The 17,733-nt window shown below is 36.1% G+C and overlaps 1 protein-coding gene across 2 annotated transcripts in view; it reads left to right on the forward strand.

Annotated features, from left to right (window-relative positions):
* Positions 1–1,004: 1,004 nt before the first annotated feature.
* BAZ2B (bromodomain adjacent to zinc finger domain 2B) overlaps positions 1,005–17,733 on the forward strand; it is a 385,701-nt gene continuing 368,972 nt past the window's right edge. For both annotated transcript variants that reach the window (XM_058441739.1, XM_058441732.1), the window contains exon 1: positions 1,005–1,480. The gene's annotated coding sequence lies outside the window, so the exon portion shown is untranslated. The remainder of the gene's footprint in view (positions 1,481–17,733) is intronic.

A 17,733-nucleotide genomic window follows, 5' to 3' on the forward strand; every position in this document is an offset into this window, starting at 1 on the left:
TTATATTCTAAAGCAAAATTATTATTTTGTTGCAACTAGAAAACTATTCTTACATCTTATACAAAAGTTTAGAATGTTTATATGGAAAATGAAATAGTGATGCCTCATATAAACTTTATACAGAAGTTTAGAATGTTTATATGGAAAATGAAATAATAATGCCTAATATAACATAACAATATGTACACAAAGGAAAAAAGAAGCAAAATGTTTTTGGGATGAAAATGAGGTGAAGAATTTTCAAGTCACGCTAAAGTCTGCAACATGATTGTATTCTTGAGCGGCTCCCAAGAGAACTATTCTAAGAATTGTGGAACAATATTACATACAGTTAGGGTTAGTTGTTTTATAAAGGACTTTGTTGATACGATTAAAAATTATATATCCATGAGAAGTGGCCATTAGAGGGAAAAACAACGTGCTATCTAAATCTGAAAGGCCATTAGCTTAAGCATCTCTAGTGTTTGGTCTTCATTATATAAATATATCAGATTATCTACTAAGAATACATAAACTATTTCTGCTAGTTTGACTAATATACTGAGTATTCCTGAGCAGAAAGAGTTCATATTCATTGACTGACCAGGCCTCTGAGAAGTTCAGCAGGACAGGGCAATTATTATTTTTTGTCTAATTGGTGAAATCGTCCCAATAAATAACTGTTGTACCTGATATGTTCTCTTATTTTTAAAATTGAGATATTTATATTTGAACTCATTTTAAAAACATTGCCTCTCTGGGTTCACTTTTAAAAGTATTTGAGGTAGTACCTTCTAGAAAGAATTATTTATGTCCTGTATAGCTACCAATTATTTTCTGTCTTAATGTGTATCACCCTTGCATGCATTTTTTTTTATTTGAAATGGTTCTTTGGGAGAACGAAAGTATTGTAAGGAGCTCCAGTGACCCAAATGAATTATAAAACATTAACCAGTAAGTCAGCAGTTCTGAACATCAACCTTGACAGCTTATGAATGAAGATAGTAGGCAGTAAGGGAGGACCAGATTTAAAGGATCAATATATTTGACCTGACAAAATGAAGGGATGAGGCATATTGAGGTGCAGTTTAGAACCATAAGTACTATTCTTGGAAAAGCAGGCCTAGACACATTTATAATCTGAAACCTAAGATAAAAAAAAAATTATGAAAGCAGAGAAAAGTTTGCTTTACACACCAAAGAACAATAATTTGAAGGCCAACATTTTTTCGTCAGGAAACATAGAGGCCAGAAGACAGTATAACATCATCTTAAAACCTGAAACAATTAATCAGTCAGTCCAGAATTCTGTGTCCAGTGGAAGTATCCTTCAGAAATGATGGCAAAATTAGGACAGTTTTACAAATGGGAAACTAAGAGAAATTTGTCTCCAGCAGACCCTATTCTACAAGAAATGATAATGGAAGTTCTTCAACTGAGCAAGAAATGATATTAGCAGAAAACTTGGATCTTCAGGAGCAAATGAAGAACATCAGAAATGGTAAATATCTGGATAAAAATAAAAGACTATTATCCTCTTAAGTCCTTTAAAATGACCTTTGGGTATTTAAAACAAAATTATAACATTGGAGTTTTGGAGTTTTCAATGTATGCAGATGTAATACATATTTACATTGTTAATGTACAATAAGTAATTTATACAACTACTATAAAATACATAAAACTATAACAATGTATGGTATGTGGCAAGGGGGAAGTTGATTAAAGGGACCTATATGCTTGCAAGGTGTATGTATTTTACATGAAGAGAAGAGATATAGTGTTCTGCTTGAGCTCTGAAAAATCAGAGATGTATATTGTGATCCTTACAGAAATCGCTAAAAATAAAAAACAAAGAGGTACAGTTCATGAGCCAATAGAATTGTTAAAATGCAGTACTAAAGAGTATTTAAATTATCTTTCTAAAAAGTAGAAAAGAGGCTGGGCATAGTAGCTCACGCCTGTAATTCCAGCACTTTGGAAGACCGAGGCAGGTGGATCACTTCAGGTCAGGAGTTTGAGACCAGCCTGGCCAACACGGTAAAACCCCATCTCTAGTAAATATACAAAAATTAGCCAGGCATGGTGGTGCATGCTTGTAATCACAGCTACTTGGGAGGCTGAGGCAGGAGAATCACTTGAACCCAGGAGGCGGAGGTTACAGTGAGCCGAGGTCACACCACTGCACTCCAGCCTGGGCGACAGAGCAAGACTCGATCTCAAGAAAAAAAAGAGGAAAGAAAGAACAACAGGAACTACTGCAACAACACATAGAGATAATAGAGCCAAGTAATAAAATTATTAAATGAAACTCAGTGATAACAATAATCACATTAAATATTAAATGTCTAAATACTAAAATTTAAAGGTAGGTTGTTAGAGCAAATATAAAAGAAAGAACAAACTATACTTCCTGCAAGAGATTTATCTTAGGCCTAAAAATACAAATATGTTGAAAGTAAATGAATAGACAAAACTATACCAGGTAAACAGCATAAAAAGAAGAAACAGCTATATTAACATCAGATGAAATCACTTTTAAGACTGAGGGTATTATCAGAGGTAAAGAGTGATATTTCATAATGATAAAAGACACAATCTGAGAACACATAATCACAAATGCCTGTGTAACAGCAACTTAAACATACATGAAGCAAAAATTGAGATCATGGTAGAAGATTTTAACACCCCCCATCTCAGTAATTGATAGAACAACTAACAAAAAAAAAAATCTGTAAAGACATAGAAGATTTGAACCGACTTGATCTAATGGATACATTTGGAATACTGTACCTAAATAGCTGCCAAATACATATTTTTTTATGTTCACATGGTATATTCTCAAAGAGAGACCATGTGATAGACAATAAAACAAAACAACAAATTTAAAAGGAATGAAATTATGCAGTTTGTTCTCTTACCACAACAGAATTAAAATTCAATGACAATAAGATAGGAAAATACCAAATATTTTGAAACTTAACACCCCCCTAAATAAAAAATAGGACAAAGAAGAAATCAAAAAGGAAATTAGAAAATACTTTGAAGGGAATGATAATGAAAATACACAGATCAAAACTTGAGGAATGTAGATAAAGCAGTGCTTACAGGGTGACATAACTTCAATTTCTTTCCTTTTTTTTTTTTGAGACGGAGTCTCTTGCCCTGTCGCCCAGATTGGAATGAAGTGGCACGATCTCAGCTCACTGCAACCTCTGCCTCCCAGGTTCAAGCAATTCTCCTGCCTCAGCCTCCCGAGTAGCCTGAATCACAGGCATGCACCACCATGCCCGGCTAATTTTTGTATTTTAGTGGAGATGGGGTTTCGCCATGGTGTCCAGGCTGGTCTCAAATTCCTGATCTCAAGTGATCAGCCTGCCTCGGCCTCCCAAAGTGCTGGGATTACAGGCGTGAGCCCATTTCAGTTTCTTAAATTAGAAAACAAAGCTCTAAAATTAATGACCTGAGATTTTAAGAAGCTAAACTAGGAAAAGCAAATTGAACCTAAACTAAGTAGAAGGAAGAAGGAATAAAGATAAGAACAGAAATCCACCACCCAAAAAACAGATGAGAGAAAACTGACAAAACCAGTATCTGATTATTTGAAAAGAAAAACAAAATAAACATGTACCTACTTAAATGATTGAGATAAAAGAGAAAGTAGTAGACAAAATTAAACATGCATTCATGATATAAACTCAGTAAACCAGGAATGATAGAGAACTTCTTAACCTGAAAAGGAGTATATACTGGAAAACCCCCAATTAACATCGTACATAGCAGTGAAAGATGGAATATATTACCCCAAGGATTAGAAACATGGAAAGAATGACCTCTTTCACCATTTATATTTAACATTGTAACAAATGCTCTAGACATTGCATTAGGGCAAAAGAATAACAGCAATAATGTGTATAAAGATCCTAAAGGACAAAGTAAACTGTCCGTCTGCAAAAGCAATTACTAGAACAAATGAATGAATTAACAATGTTAAAGAATATAATGTTAATATAAAATGAGTTGAATATTTTATATACTAGTAACAAACAATTGGTATTTTTTAAAAATTTCATCAAAAGAATAATACTTAGGAATAAATATAACAAAATACATCTACAATCTCTACCCGTTAAACTATAAAACACTGATGACAGAATTTTTAAATGACTGAATTTAATGGATATACCATGTTCATGAATTACAACACTCAACTTTGACATGTTGCTTCTAATGAAATTGATTAATAAAAACTAATATAATTTCAATTAAAATTTCAGTAGACCATTTTGAGAGAACATGAAAAGCTGATGGTAAAAATCAATGTGAAAATGCATAAAAACAAACAAGCAATAATAGACAATGCAGTTTTTAAAATGATAAAATTGGAGAACCTATCCAGATTTCAAGACTTCAAGTTATAATCATAACTATTTGTTATTGGCAAAATGAAAAGCCCGTGGACCGATGGAACAGAATCAAATCTTAAAATAGGCCTGGGACACACATATATAATTAACTGATTTTCACCAAGGATGCCAAGATAATTTAGTGAGGGAATGGAGAGTCTTTTATTTATTTATTTATTTATTTATTTATTTATTTATTTATTTATTTTTGAGACAGAGTCACACTCTGTCACCCAGGCTGCAGTGCAGTGGCACAATCTTACCTCACCGCAACCTCCACCTCCTGGGTTTAAGCAATTCTCGTGCCTCAGACTCCTGAGTAGCTTGGATTACAGGCACGTGCTACCATGCCTGGCTAATTTTTGCATATTTAGTAGAGACAAGGTTTCACCATGTTAGCCAGGCTGGTCTCAAACTCTCGGCCTCAAGTGATCCACCTGCCTTGGCCTTCCAAAGTGTTGGGATTATGGGTGTTAGCCACCATGCCTGGCTGGAGAGTCCTTTCAATAAAATGTTGATATAATTGACTGCCAAAATGGGGGAGAAATTATTAATCCTATCTTATATTGAAGAAAAAAACCTCAAAATTAACTATAAAATTAAATCTAAAGCCTCACACTGTAAATCGCTGAGAAAAAAAAAAAAAAAAAACAGGAGAAAAATCTTTGCAATCTAGAAATGGGAAAATTATTCTTATTTTTATTTTTTTTTAATTATACTTTAGGTAATGGTAATCCATCTTAGAAAATGGTTTGACAGTTTCTTAAAAGTTAGCAACAGGCAGCCGGGCGCAGTGGCTCACGCCTGTAATCCCAGCATTTTTGAAGGCCAAGGCAGATCACGAGGTCAGGAGTTCGAGACCAGCCCGGCCAACATAGTGAAACCCCGTCTCTACCAAAAATACAAAAATTAGCTGATGTGGTGCCATGTGCCTGTAATACCAGCTGCTCGAGAGGCTGAGGCAGGAGAATTGCTTGAACCCAGGAGGCAGAGGTTGCAGTGAGCCGAAACCAGACCATGCCATTGCATTCCAGCCTGGGTGACAGAGTGTGATTCCATCTCAAAAAAAAAAAAAAAAACACATTAGCAACAGGCTGTGCATGGTGGCTTACGCCTGTAATCACAGCACTTTGGGAGGCCAAGGCGGGAGGATCACCTGAGGTCAGGAGTTCGAGACCAGCCTGACCAACATAGTGAAACTGCATCTCTACTAAAAACACAAAAAATTAGCTGGGTGTGGTGGCACACGCCTGTAATCCCAGCTACTTGGGAGGCTGAGGCAGGAGAATTGCTTAAGCCTGGAAGGCGGAGGTTGCAGTGAGCTGAGATCATGCCACTGCACTCCAGCCTGGCCGACAGAGTAAAAAACAAAACAAAACAAACAAACAAACAATAAAAGAAAATTAGATAAATTAGACTTTGCCAGTGTTAAAACTTTTGTGCTTCTAGCGACACCATCAAAAAGGTAAAAGACCACCAAGAGAATGGGAGAAATATTTGCAAATCATATATTTAATAAGAAACTTGTATCTTGAATATATAAATACCACTTACAATTCAATAAAAAGCTCATTTTAAAAAATGGACAAAGAATCAAAATACACATTTATCTAAAGAAGGTATATAAATGGTTTATAAGCACATGAAATGATGTTCAACATCATTACCATCAGGGAAATGAAAATCAAAATGATAATAAGATACTAATTCACAACCACTAGGACGGCTGTTTAAAAACCAAAAGTAAGGGCTGGGCGCAGTGGCTCACTCCTGTAATCCCAGCACTTTGGGAGGCTGAGGCAGGTGAATCACTTGAGGTCAGGAATTCGAAGCCAGCCTGGCCAACATGGTGAAACCCCATGTCTACTAAAAATACCAAAAAAAAAAAAAAAAATTAGCCGGGCATGGTGGTGGGCACCTGTAATCTCAGCTACTCGGGAGGCTGAGGCAGGAGAATCACTTGAGCCCGGGAAGCAGAGGTTGCAGTGAGCAGATATCACGCCATTGCACTCCAGCCTGGGTGACAGCAAGACTTCATCTCAAAAACAAAACAAAACAAACAAAAGTAAGAAACAAAAATCAGTGAGAATGTGGAAATATTGGAACCTCTCATATGGTGCTGGCAGGTATGTAAAGTGGTTCAGCCACTGTGTGGAAAACCGTTTGGCAGTACATGAAAAAGTTAAACATAGAAATACCATATAACCAAACAATTCTACATTTAGGTATATACCTTAAATAATTAAAAACAGATACCCAAACAAATACTTGTGCATGAATGTTTATAGTAGTACTATATACAATTGCCAAAAGGTGGAAAGAACTAAATATCCATCAACAGATCAATAAGCAAATTGTGGTATAATCTATCCAATGGAATATTATTTTTGGCCAACAAAAAGGAATAGTGGTGCATGCTACAGTGCAGATGAGCCTTGATAACATGCCAAGTGAAAGCAACCAAATACACAAGGCCACATGTTGTATGATTCCATTTGTATGCAATATCCAGAATAGGTAAATCCAGAGACAGACAGTAGATTGGTGGTTGCCAGTGGCCAGGGGAAAGAGGAAATTAGGGAATATCTGTTTCATAGGCATGGGTTATTTTGGGTAGGGGGTGGTCAGGGAGTAATGAAAATGTTTTGCAATTAGATAAGATTGTTGGCCAGGCATGGTGGCTTACTCCTGTAGTCCTAGCACTTTGGGAGATGGAGACAGGAGTATCACTTGAGCCCAAGAGTTCAAGACCAACCTTAGCAATATACTGAGACCTTATCTCAATTAAAAAAAAAATGATGATGGTTTTACAACATTGTGAATGTACTAAATGCCACTGAATTGTTCCTTTTAAAATGGTTAATTTTATATTATGGGAATTTACACAATAAAACACACATACAAACATACACTCACACATTGAGATATCACTACACATCAAATAGATGGAATAAAACTTTTAAAACTGACTACACTGGGTTTTGACATGGTTATAGAGGAATTAGAACCCTATGTGTGGGAATATAAAATTGTAAAACTACTTAGGAAAACAGTTTGGCTTTAAAAAGCTTAAAAAGCTAAACAAAAACCAACCACATGATTCATTCACTCCTTTCTTGGGAATTTGCCCAAGAAAAAAAGAGGATATGGCCGTACAGACTCTTGAACTAGAATATACCTAACAGCTTTATTTGTAATAGCCCCCAAATTGGAAACATCTGAAATGTCCACCAACAGGTTAATGAATAAAGAAACCATAGTATATCCATACAATGGAATACTACTCAGCCATATAGAAAGATGAACTATTCACACATTACAATATGGCTGAAGCTCAAAGTAATTTTTCTAAGTGAAGTAACCCATACAAAAAGGGAACACATACTATATGATTTCATTTATACAAAATTCTAAACAAAATAGACAAATCTCTAGTAGCAAGAAATAGATTGTTGGTTGCCTGGGGACAGGAAGAAGGGGAGTAGGGAGGGAGAAAGGATTACAAAAGGGATGAAAAAACTTTTTGGAGTGATGGATATATTCACTATCTTGATTATGGTACTGTTTCACAAGTATATTCATAAGTCAAAATTTATCAAATTGTACACTGTACATATGTATATTTTGTATATCAATTATACTTTAATAATTCTATTTTTAAAATAAAAATATTGGTGGCCAGGCTCAGTGGCTCACGCCTATAATCCTAGCACTTTGGGAGGCCAAGGCGGATGGATCACTTGAGGTCAGGAATTCAAGACCAGCTTGACCAACATGATAAAACCCCATGTCTGCTAAAAATATAAAAATTAGCTGGGCATGGAGGTGCACGACTGTAATCCCAGCTACTCAGGAGGCTGAGGCAGGAGAATTGTTTGAACATGGAAGGTGGAGGTTGCAGTGAGCTGAAATTGTGCCAGCCTGGGCAACAGAGTGAGACTCTGTCTCAAAAAATATATATATATTGATGAGGATGTGGAGTAACTGGAACCCTTGTACACTGCTTATGGGAGAGAAAAATGTGTAGTTGCTTTTCACAGTTTGGCAGTTCCTTAAAAAGTTAAACATAGAGTTACCATTAAATCCATCACTTCTACAACTAGGTATATGCTCAAGAGAAATGAAAACATACATCCACAGAAGAAGTCACAGATTAATGTTCATGCAGCATCATAATGGCCAAAAGATGGAAACAACCCAAATTCTATTAAATGAAGAAAGGATAAACAAAATGTTATATATCTATACAGTGGAATATTATTTATCCATAAAAAGGTATGAAGTACTGATTCATGGTACAAGACGGCTGACTCTCCAAAACATTATGCTAAGTGAAATAAGCCAAAAATGAAAGGGCAGATGTATAATTTCACTTATTTGTGATATATATGATACCTCATAGAGGCAAATTAATAGAGACGAAGTAGAATAGAGCTTACCAAATACTATGGGGAGAAAGGAATGGGGAGTTATTGTTTAATGGGTATAGAGTTTCTGTTTGGCATGATGAAAAAGTTCTGGAAATGGAAAATTATGGTGGTTGCACAAAATTATGAATGTGCTTAATTCCACTGAATTGTACACTTCAAAATGGTTAAAATAGTAAATTGATGTTATATTTATTTTACCTCAATGAAAAAGTAATACATGAAATTACGATACTGTAATGAATAGAGGACTTCCAGTTACGGTAAATGGAAATAGTTGATGATTCCTCTTCACAAAAAAATAAGTATAAAAGTGGATAAATTTGTCAGAAACAACAACTTCCACGCACTGCAGATCAACCCAAGGCAGACAACACATTGAGAAACATTAATTCTTGAAAAACTGTTGCAGTTTTGGGTATGAATAGTGAGAGTCTGTGGCCTTCTTGTCTGGAGCTGTTCCTATACCCCTACTCCAGGGAACTTAGTGGGCAAGAATGGTAGTTTTACCAGCTTTTGACTGGTCATGGATACTATGACATTTGATGTCAGAGGAATACTCAGAAGTGGAGAATAAAAATTTGTGTCTTTGCCAGCTAAAATTGTCAAATTAGTTTTAAAGTGGTGGGGAAAACCCCTAGTTTTGTTAACCAAAAGTTAGTTCCACTTGGGAGACCTGAAAATGAGATCTGTATAGGGGCTCTCCACACATCCCTTGCTAACTAGCAAACTACACATGTTCAAAGAATACCCAAGAGCATCTGGCAAAAAGTAAAAAGACAAAGGACACTAAATATTTGGCTCAAACTTTTAGTAGGTTCTGCAACCCACACACAGATAATTGGCAAGTGGTAGAAATCTTATTGGCTCAAGATATTTGAGCACAACCTTGAGGCTGATTGAGCCACAACCGTTGGCTGACCACTGAGTAATGTTGAAACGGGCGACTTCTAGGAAGCCAGATTACAAAATAATAGTAGGAATAAAGAAACGGAACAGAAACATTCACAGAAGAAATTATACAAATTCTCTACAATCTCTTCCAGAAAATAGAAACAAAGGGAATGCTTCCTAACACATTATGTCAAGCTGGAATTATTCCAGTACCCAAACTAGGCTAGACAAAGACATTACAAGAAAGGGAAAGTACAGATCAAAATCTCTCATAAGTATAGGTGCAAAAATCTACAGCTAAGGCCAGCCACAATGGCTAATACCTGTAACCCCAGCACTTTGGGAGGTTGAGGCGGGAGGATTGCTTGATCCCAGGAGTTCAAGACCGGCCCAGGCGACATAGGGAGACCCCCACCTGTTCAATACAAATAACATTTAGCTGGGTGCAGTGGCTCACGCCTGTAATCAGACCACTTTGGGAGGCCAAAGTGGGTGCATTGCCTAAGCTCAGGAGTTCAAGACCAGCCTGGGCAACATGGTAAAACTCCACCTCTACTAAAATACAAAGAATTATCCGGACTTCAGTGGTGCGTGCCTGTAGTCTCAGCTACTCGGGAGGCTGAGGCACAAGAATTGCTTGAACCTGGGAGGCAGAGGTTGCAGTGAGCTGAGATCATGCCACTCCACTCCATCCTGGGCAACAGAGCAAGATTCGATGTCTCCAAAAAGGTATAAATAAATAAAATAAAAATAAAATTTAGCTGGGCATGGTGGTACACGCTTGTGGTTCTACATACTCATGAGGCCTAGGTGAGAGGATCTGTTGAACCCGGGAGATCAAGGTTACAGTGAACCATGACTGTGCCACTGCACTCCAGTCTGGGTGACAGAGCGAGACCCAGTCGTAGGAAAAATTTTTTTTTTCAACTAAGTGTTAGCAAATCAAATCCCACAATGCACAAAAACAATTATATACCATGACCAACTGGTATTTATTCCAGTTATGCAAGGTTGGTTTAGCAAAGATCAACTAATGAAATTCATGACATCAACTGGCTAAAGAAATCATATGATCCTATCAATAGATGCATAAAAACAATTTGACAAAGTCCAACACCCATTTATGACAAAAATCTTTTTCAAACTGAGAATAGAAGGGAACTCCCTCAAGTTGATAAAAGACATCAACAGAGAAACTACCTCTAAAATACTTAATAGTGAGAGAATAGATGCTTTCCCACTAAGATCAGAAACAGGGCAGAGATGTCCACTTTCACCGCTCCCATTCGTCGTCATACTGAAGTGCCTATTTAATTCAATAAGACAAGAAAAAGAAACAAAATGCCTGCAGATTGGGATAGAAGAAATGAAACTATCTTTGTTTGCAGATTTAAAGAATCAACCAAAAAATCTGGAACTAATAAATACTTGTATCAAAGCTTCCCGATACGAAGTGAATATATAAAATCCAGTTGCCTTCTTATATTCCAGCAATAAACAATTTGAATTTGACATTAAAGAAACAATACCTTTTACATTACCACCAAACCCTAGAAGTACTTAGATATAAATCTGACAAAGTATGTACCAGAACTATATGAGGAAAACTATAAAACTCTGACAAAAGAAATCAAAGATCTAAGTAAATTGTGAGATATTCCACGTACATGGATAGGAAGAGTCTATTATGTCAAGATGTCAGTACTTTCCAACTTGATTTATAGATTTAACAGAATCTCAATCAAAGTCATTGCCAATTATTTTGGGGACATCAACAAGCTGATTCTGAAGTTTATACATAAAGACAAAAGATGCCGGATAGCCAAGACGATATTGAAGAACAAGGTTAGAGGACTGACACTCCCCAATTTCATGGCTTACTGTAAAGCTACAGTAATCAACAGTGTGGTACTGATAAAAGAGAGGACAAATTGATACAGAACACAGAAATAGACCTACACAAAGAATAGTCAATGCATCTTTGACAAAAGAGCAAAGGCAATTTAATGTAGGAAGGATAGTCCTTTCAATAAATGGTGCTGGAACTGGACATCTACATGCAAAAAAATGAATCTAAACATAGGCCTTACAGCTTCCAGAAAAATTAATTAAGCATGGATAGACCTAAATGTAAAACTGCACCATGGAATACTATGCAGCCATAAAAAATGATGAGTTCATGTCCTTTGTAGGGACATGGATGAAACTGGAAAACATCATTCTCAGTAAACTATCACGAGGACAAAAATCCAAACACCGCACGTTCTCACTCATAGGTGGGAATTGAACAATGAGAACTCATGGACACAGGAAGGGGAACATCACACTCCAGGGACTGTTGTGGGGTGGGGGGAGGGGGAGGGACAGCATTAGGAGATATACCTAATGCTAAATGACGAGTTAATGGGTGCAGCAAACCAACACAGCACATGGATACATATGTAACAAACCTGCACATTGTGCACATGTACCCTAAAACCTAAAGTATAATAATAAAAAAAAAGACTGTCTCAAAAAAAAAAATGTAAAACTATAAAACTCCTGGATGATAACACTGGAGAAAGTCTAAGTGACCTAGAGTTTGCAGGGAATTTTTAGATACAATACCAAAAGCATATACTCCATAAAAGAAAAAAATTGATGTCTCTAAAAAAATTTAAAGATTAAAATTTAAAACTTCTCTGCAAAAGACACCATTAAGAGAATGAAAAAACAAGCCACAGAGTGGGAGAAAATATTTGCAAAATACGTATCTGATGACTGTTATTCAAACATACAGAGAACTATTTAAAATTCAAAAATAAGGAAACAGACAACCTGATTAATAAATGAGCAAAGGATCTAAACATATAAAGAAAAGATACATATGGCAAATAAGCATATGAAAAGATGCTCAGCATCATATGCCATTAGGGAATTGTTAATTAAAATGAGAGTGTTACATCCAGACGATGGAATATTATTCAGTACTAAAAAGAAATGACCTATTAAGAAATGAAAAGACATGGAGAAACCTTAAACACGTATTGCCAAGTGAAAGAATCCAATCTGAAAAGGTTATATACTGTTTAATTCTAACTATATGACATTCTGCAAAAGGTAAATCTATGGAGACAATAAAAAGAGCAGTGGTCGTCAAGGGGTTTAGGGTGAGGTAGGGAGAGAGGGATAAATGGGTGTAACACATAATTTTTAGAATTGTGAAACTATCCTGTATGATACAATAATGGTAGATACATGTCATTATACATCTGTCAGAACTCATGCAAAGCAACAGAAAGCATACCCCCTAATGTAATCTGTACCTTTAGTTAATAATGTATCAGTATTGGCTCATCAGTTGTGGTCAGTGTACCACAGTAATCAAGATATTAATAACTGGGGAAGAGATTTGAGGGTTTATATGGGAACTCTCTGTACTTGCAACTTATTTTTCTGTAAAACTACGATTGCTTTAAAAAGTATATTAATTTTTAAAAGAATAATCAGAGACATCAGTAGCTACACACTGCATGAGAGACAAATTCTGAACTTTTAAGTCCAGGCAAGTTACTAAAAGTAAATAAAACTTTCAGGAAAATAAAACAGAATTTAGAGTTGCTACATGCTTTCTAAAAGTCAAAACTACTAGATATGCAAAGATGAGACATGCTCTGGAAATAAAACAATCACTAGAAATTGAATCTGAGTGGGCCCAGATGTTAGATTTTGCGAAGGACCTCAACACAGCTATTAAAAATATGTTGAAAAATTTTTAAAAACTTACATTCAAAGAAGTAATGGGAAACATAATAGCGGTGACTCAACATAAAGGGGGAATCTAAATAGATAAATAAAATCTATAGAAAAGGAACCAAATAGAAATTCTAGAGCTTAAAAGTAAGATAACTGAAATGAAAAATTTACTTGATGGACTTAGCAGCAAATTGAAACACTCAGTAAACTTGAAGATCATTAAAAATTACCCAATGAGATCATTAGAAATTATCCAATGCAATGTCAGGTAACCGGTATACATGTAATGGGCATCCCAGTATGAGGGTGAGGGGGGAGAAAAAATAATTGACAAAATAATTAATGGACACCTCCCAGTTTTGGTAGAAACTTGAGATTCAAGAAGCTCAACAAATCCCATAAAGGAAAAACACTAAAAGACCACACCTGGAAGCATTATCGTGAAAGTGCTGACAGCTAAAGTCAAAAAGAAACTCTTGAAAGAAGCAAGAAAAATCAGCTGTTTTCAGAAACAGTGATCTCCAGAAGACAATACAATGGCATATTTAAAGTCCTGGAGATGGGTTTATGGAGGGAACTGACAACAAAGAATACTATGTACCATAAAATTAGCCTTCAGAAATGAAGGCGAAATAAAGATGTTTCTAAGAAAATAAAAACTGAGAGATCTGGTTAATAGCCAGCCTGTACTACAAACACTACTTCAGATTTCTTCAGATTGAAAGAATATGATACCTGATAGTAACTCATATCCAGAGGAAAGAATGAAGGGGACTGGTAAAAGTAAATTTGTATGTAAAAGACTTCAAAATATTTTTTTCTATTTTCCTAATTTCTTCAAAAAACAAAGTGTTTAAAGCCATAATTATAGCACTTTTTTGTTGAATGCATAACATATAAATATAATTGACATTAATAATACTAAGGAGGGTGATGGAAATGGAGCATTTAGGAGCAAATTTGTTAAAGTAAGATTGAGTCGTTTAGATTGTCATAAATTAGAGACTAAAAGTATAATTCCTAAAGTAATGGACTGAAAAACTATATATATATATATATATATATACACACACGTGCACACACACAAACATATGTGTTTAGCATACTAGTTTAACATAAAAGATCATATAGGAGTAACAGAGGACCGAAAAGGACATATAGGAAAAAAATAGCAAGCTGGGAAATACAAATTCAACTATATCAGTAATTACAATGAAGGTGAATGGACTTCGGTCAGATGGTAGAGATTTACATCCCTTTATTCCTATGCTACACTATTGTGGCTATATTCCATTTGCCCCTGCAAATTCACCATTCTTAGTCCACTTTACTTTTTACCCTAGGAGTTAGATTTGTGTGAATTATATAGGTCCATGTACTCTCTGCCATTTGGTCAGTTTCCACCAATGAGGAGCCCTTGAATAATATCAGGGAAAAGGAGGAGTATGTGGACAGTTATTTATTCCCCTGGCTCCCTTCCCATATAGGTACCTCAGGCTCACTATGTCTCTACATTGGCCATGGCCTTTTCTACACTATTCCTTCCTTCTGGCTACAGCAGCTAATTTCGCTCCCCATAAGGTCAGTAACAACTCCACTGATATTAGCCCTGCGTTATTGTACTGTTTCTTAGGGTTGCCTTTCACCCTCTTTTACGAATACATAAACCCTCCTTGAATTATCCAAACTCCAAAGTGTGTATGTGTCCTAAGGGAACCTGGGCTGATACATATACCTATAATTTTTATGTGAGTTGTTTTTTTCACATTTCTTTATATTAGCCATCTTGTCCTTAAGTATTCTTCAAATATCCTTCACATTTTTCTTTTTCATTCTGAGAAATATTTTAGTCTGTCTTTCACATCTTTCTTCACTTTTGTTTTTTCCTTTGAGACAGAGTTTTGCTCTCTTGCCCATGCTGGAGTGAAGTGGCGTGATCTCGGCTCACTGCAACCTCCACCCCACCAGTTTCAAGCAATTCTCCTGCCTCAGCCTCCCGAGTAGCTCGGATTATAGGCGCCTGCCACCACACAGCTAATTTTTGTATTTTTAGCAGAGACAGGGTTTTGCCATGTTGGCCAGGCTGATCTCAAACTCCTGACCTCAGGTAATCCACCCGCCTCAGCCTCTTTCTTCACTTTTAATGTGACTAGTGCATGTTTAAATTATTTTGTTATTTTCCATTAGCTAATTCCTTACACGGTACTAATTGCCTTTGAATTCATGTTATCATTTTATTTTAATTCCTCTCTTTGACTTTCCTGTTGCATCTTGTTTGAAATAACCAAGCACATGAAAAATAAATGTTTATATTTTCCTCAGAGGAAACTAGTTACAGAATATATGCTATTTTACATGTCTTTTTACCTTTTGTCTTGGCTCACTATAGCTTCTGCCTCCCAGGCTCAAGCGATTCTCCTGCCTCAGCCTCCCAAGTACAGGCATGCATCACCATGCTCAGCTAATTTTTGTATTTTTTTGTGGAGATTGGGTTTCACCATGTTGCCCAGGCTGGTCTTGAAGCCCTGAGCTCAAGTGATCCACCTCCCAAAGTGCTGGAATTACAGGTGTGAGCCATCATGCCCGGCCTGTAGTTTCTTTTCAAAACACTCTTCTTTTCTTTTCTTTTCTTCTTTTTTTCCTACATACTTGGTAAGTTCTTCTGGCATTTTTTTCAATAGAGAGCATTGAAGAAGAAAACTTATACTTCCTCACTTTCATATTAAACTATTTGCAAATTGTGTTCTTAGTGCTAACTTAGGCAGGTTTCTACCTCTCTCTGCAATACTTGTTGACATTTATCTTAAATGGATCTGTTGGCCCTTCTTGGGGTTTTTTTGTCTTGGGTTCTCTGTCTAAATTAGTCAGATCTCAGTTCACAATGCTTTGATAATATGTGATCTATTCAAGCCTATCTTTCCATCCTTTGTCTACTACCAACATATATCATATATTTCAACCCTGTGCTCCTGCTTCTTTATGTGTTACATGCTGGGAGTTGTAAACTCTGTAGGTATAACAGAGAAAAGAGGCCATGGTGGAATTTTTGGCAGGCTTCTCGTTCTGGTTTCCTCAGAATATTACTCCGTGCAGTTGGGAAACGGCTGTCTTTTTATTGATCAATATATTGCAACATGTAATGAGAGTTGAGTTCTTTTCCTGCCTATGTTAGTCCAAGCTGTTCTTGTTGATAGAATATATTTCTGATTGCATTCCCACTATTATAACAGGAAAAATTCCACTAAGGTTTTGACTTATTGTTGTTTAAAGCTCCTGTACTCTTTTTTGGGGGTTAACTTCCAAGTCTACTTAATGCTTTTTTATATTCCAGTGAATCTTTTAAATGTGGAAGAATTTGAGATTATCTAGAAGAATTTCCTATTTGATCAAGATATGGTACAGAGGTTAAATTAGTATTCTATAGGCTCAACCAAATGTTGTAAGATACAAGCACATTTTCTGATTACTAGTCCATTGCCCTTGCCATTGTTTCATGATAAATCTTTTATTATTTGAGTTTGTCAATAATTCCATTAGAAGGAACACTAATATAGAAGTCAGCATATCTGGATTTTAGTGACAACCATATCAATAATTAGCTAAATGATTTTAGAAGTCACTGAACCTTATTTGTAATTACATCATGTATCGTATAAGCCAGAAGATCCAGGTTTTCTTTAGGATCTTTTTCACTTGTAAAATTCAATTTCAAGTTGTTTTGATGTCTAGGATGCCAAGCAAAGACTATCTCAAGTTTTGTTTAGAGGTACTAGGTAACACAAAACCTGTAAGATACGATTCTTTCCAACTCTTTGATATGTTCTATTAAAAGAATTATAGAATATCTGGGTCAGCTGCATATGTAAGGTTGGGTATACATTTGAACAGATTCCACAATAGTTTAATAGAATAAATGTTGTAGAAATGATTTTTTAAAAAGAATATTAATATCACGTGTTTATTGAATATTTGTTAGGTAAAATTCTTACAGAATTTTCAATAAAAAGATGGTGTGGGAGGTTAATTAAAAAGGACACTTGGAGCCAGGTGTGGTGGCTCATGCCTGTAATCCCAGCACTTTGGGAGGCCAAGGCGGGTGGATCACTTGAGGTCAGGAGTTCAAGACTAGCCTGGCCAACATGGTGAAACCCTGTCTCTACCAAAAAGTATAAAAAATTAGCCAAGTGTGGTGGCGTGCGCCTGTAATCCCAGCTACTTGGGAGGCTGAGGCAGGAGAATCACTTGAACCCAGGAGGTGGAGGTTGTAGTGAGTTGAGATGGCGCCCCTGCAC

The sequence above is a fragment of the Hylobates moloch genome, unplaced genomic scaffold, assembly GCF_009828535.3.
Source record: "Hylobates moloch isolate HMO894 unplaced genomic scaffold, HMol_V3 SCAFFOLD_1, whole genome shotgun sequence".
NCBI classification, from domain to species: Eukaryota; Metazoa; Chordata; class Mammalia; order Primates; family Hylobatidae; genus Hylobates; species Hylobates moloch.